Genomic DNA, 4,071 nt, shown 5'->3' on the forward strand with positions numbered 1-4,071 from the left:
TCACAGAGTCTTAAAAAAAAAACAGCAGGGTATACAGTATGTAACATTGGATACAAATGTTTTCCTGAATAGAACAATGAAACAGATAACAAAGCATTAAATAGAATAAATGACAATAAACCAGAGTAAAATACTAAATTCAATACTAAAAGAAAAAACTAACAAATAACCTAATTTGTGATATGACAGACACACAAATTATCCTGAGCACCTGGACAGAGAGGTAAACTGAAAGAAAGGGCAGAATGTTAAGTTAAAAGTCTTCCTAAATAGATGAGTTTGAAGTTGTTTTTTAAAAGAATGAATGGAGTCCGCTGATCTCATTAATTTCAGGAGATTATTCCAAAGTCTGGGTGCTATGGAGCTGAAGGCCCTGTCACCCATAGAGTGCATGTTAGTGTGAGGCACAACCAGATTAACAGAATCAGAGGACCTTAGTAGGCGAACAGGAGCAGAGTGATGGAGAAGGTCACTGATGTAGTCCGGAGCAAGGCCATTTAAAGCTTTGTAGGATTTTAATAGAATTTTATATTCAATCCTGTAAGACACAGGGAGCCAGTGAAGGTGAAGCAGGATGGGTGTGATGTGCTCGCTGTTGCTGGTTCGTGTTAGGACTCTTGCAGCAGAGTTTTGAATCAGCTGGAGCTATGATAGAAGATTAGAAGGGGCACCTGCCAGCAGCGAGTTACAATAATTGATGCGGGATATGGTAAGAGCATGGACAAGTTTCTCAGCATTTGAAAAGGAATGAGCAAACATGTGACATGTTATGGAGGTGAAAGTCAGAAAGTTTCTTAATGTGGTTTATGTAAGCAGAATAAGAAAGGGAGGAATCAAAAATGACACCAAGGTTCCTTGCATCAGAAGAAGGTCTGATGAGATCACCATCAAGAGTAACTGAAAAGGAGTTCATTTTCTTAAGTAGCGCTTTAGTACCAATTTGCAGGAGTTCAGTTTTGTTGCAATTTAATTTTAAAGAGTTGTTGTTTATTATATTGTCTTATATATAGATATAGATACATATAAATAAGGTTAAAAAAAGCAACAGTGATACTGTCATATGAAAACGTTTGGGAACCCTCTCAGCCTGCATAATAATTGACTCTCCTTTCAACAAAAAAGATAACAGTGGTATGTCTTTCATTTCCTAGGAACATCTGAGTACTGGGGTGTTTGACGAACAAAGATTTTTAGTGAAGCAGTATTTAGTTGTATGAAATGAAATCAAATGTGAAAAACTGGCTATTCAAAAATATTTAAAAATTTAGGTCCCCTTGTAATGTTGCTGATTTGAATGCATATAACTGCTCCATGCTGATTACTTGCAACACCAAATTGGTTGGATTAGCTTGTTAAGCCTTGAACTTCATAGACAGGTGTGTCCAATCAGGAGAAAAGGTATTTAAGGTGGTCAATTGAAAGTTGTGCTTCCCTTTGACTCTCCTCTGAAGAGTGACAGCATGGGATCCTCAAAGCAACTCTCAAAAGATCTGAAAACAAAGATTGTTCAGTATCATGATTTAGGGGAAGGCTACAAAAAGCTCTCTCAGAGGTTTAAACTGTCAGTTTCAACTGTAAGGAATGGAATCAGGAAATGGAAGGCCACAGACACAGTTGCTGTTAAACCCAGCAGGTCTGGCAGGCGAAGAAAAATACAGTAGAGGCATATGTGCATGATTGTGAGACCCACATATCACCTCCAAAGAACATCTTGCTGCAGATGATGTATCTGTACATCGTTCTACAATTCAGCGCAATTTGCACAAAGAACATCTGTATGGCAGGGTGATGAGAAAGAAGCCCTTTCTGCACTCACACCACAGAGTCACTTGTTGTATGCAAATGCTGATTTAGACAAGCCAGATTCATTTTGGAACATATTTGGTCATAACAAAAAGCACTTTGCATGGTGGAAGAAGAACACCGCATTCCAAGAAAAACACCTGCTACCTACTGTCAAATTTGGTGGAGGTTCCATCATGCTGTGGGGCTGTGTGGCTAGTTCAGGGACTGGGGCCCTCGTTAAAGTCGAGGGTCAGATGAATTCAACCCAATATCAACAAATTCTTCAGGATAATGTTCAAATATTAGTCACAAAGTTGAAGTTACACAGGGGTTGGATATTCCAAAAAGACAATGACCCAAAACACAGTTCGAAATCTACAAAGGCATTCATGCAGAGGGAGAAGTACAATGTTCTGGAATGGCCGTCACAGTCCCCTGACTTAAATAACCAAAAATCTATGGGATGATTTGAAGCAGGCTGTCCATGCTCGGCAGCCATCAAATTTAACTGAAATTGAGAGATTTTGTATGGAAGAATGGTCAAAAATACCTCCATCCAGAATCCAGACACTTATCAAAGGCTATAGGAGGCATCTAGAGGCTGTTATATTTGTAAAAGGAGGCTCAACTAAGTACTGATGTAATATCTCTGTTGGGGTGCCCAAATTTATGCACCTGTCTAATTTTGATATGATGCATATTGCATATTTTCTGTTAATCCAATAAACTTAATGTCACTGCTGAAATACTACTGTTTCCATAAGGCATGTCATATATTAAAAGGAAGTTGCTACTTTGAAAGCTCAGCCAATGATAAACAAAAATCCAAAGAGTTAAGAGGGGTTCCCAAACTTTTTCATATGACTGTATGTGTGTGTGTGTACATAAAAGAGGATTAGTCTTGAGTTTTTTTTGATCTTTGACTTTTTTAACTGCTAACTTAAAAGAAAAGTGTTTGCGCAAACAAATCAACTGTGAAATACAGTATCTGTCTTTTTGTTGTTCATTTGTTATTTTATTTATAGTTTCTTGGTTAATTCTAAAGTTTTCAAATTAACACAATTCTTTAACAGTGTAAGTAAGAGATGTTGTGATTTTTTTAATGTTATATTCTATTATTTTATGTGCTGTAAAAAGGATTAGACTCGACATACTCAAAAAGGTTTGGGGCAGCCACCCGTATAATTTTTCCTGGCTGCAAAAGGCTTTTAAAGGAACAAAGATGTTCACAATGCTGAGTCCAAAACAGAACTGGTGAGGGTTTGCAAAGATGGCAGCTTTAAGGGATCAGACCAGAGGTTATGTGTAGGAACCGGAAATGATGTAGGAGAACTAGAAGTGACATTCTTCTGTGTGCTGGAACCGGACATGACATCATGCTGGGTGTTGGAAGCGACGTCATCAGCTCTGAATCAGACAGGTTTTCCCGTGGCTGGTCTGTAGAGATAACAGGAGAAGGTTCAGTGCACCCGCCACCCCCTGGCCTGGTGTGGAATTACCTTTGCTTGATCCATACAACGTCCTCTTACTCACACATGTGTGACAGTGCTTATTTGCTTGAATTTTTCACATGGAGTGCAAGGTGACAGAACCAGTTCCTATTCCTTCAAGAATACTGTACTGTACATATCTAAAACAGACTAAAATAGGTTGTGATGTGCAGGCTCAATGTCTTCCTTGTATCGTTTCCATCCATCCATTTTCTAAATCCGCTTATCCTGAGCAGGGTCATAGAGATGGTGGAGCCTATCTCATAAACATCAGGAACAAGGAAGGAACATTATGTGGACAAGTTGCCAGTCCTTTGCAGGGTGTACACACACACATACACTCATATAGACACACATTATGGCCAGTTTACCTAACACTCTGCTGTTTGCTGACTAAACTGAGTTTGCTTTTTAGGGTTTTTTTTAAGGTTTGATTTTTTTTAGCTGTGTATTCATAATTTTTTGTGTTTCATTCAGAAACAATACATGTTTTATTTTGGTGCTTAGTTATGTATACTGTACACTTAGTCATATTATGTTATTAAATTATGTTGTCATGTTTACTTCATGTTATTTTTCACACTTTATACTTCTCTTGTAAAGTGGCTGTTTAAAAAGGTTTGGGGAAACTTATGAAAAAGTCACTTGTATGCTATATACTGTGTATGCATCATAAAGTTACTTGTTAATCATTACGACTTTGAATTTTTGGGAAGCACACCCCAGATCAACAGTTAAAGCTTTTAGAACTAAAATAAAGCGGGCTGCACAAAGGGACTGCCTTGAAGAGGTGATG

The sequence above is a fragment of the Erpetoichthys calabaricus genome, chromosome 11, assembly GCF_900747795.2.
Source record: "Erpetoichthys calabaricus chromosome 11, fErpCal1.3, whole genome shotgun sequence".
Taxonomy (NCBI): domain Eukaryota; kingdom Metazoa; phylum Chordata; class Cladistia; order Polypteriformes; family Polypteridae; genus Erpetoichthys; species Erpetoichthys calabaricus.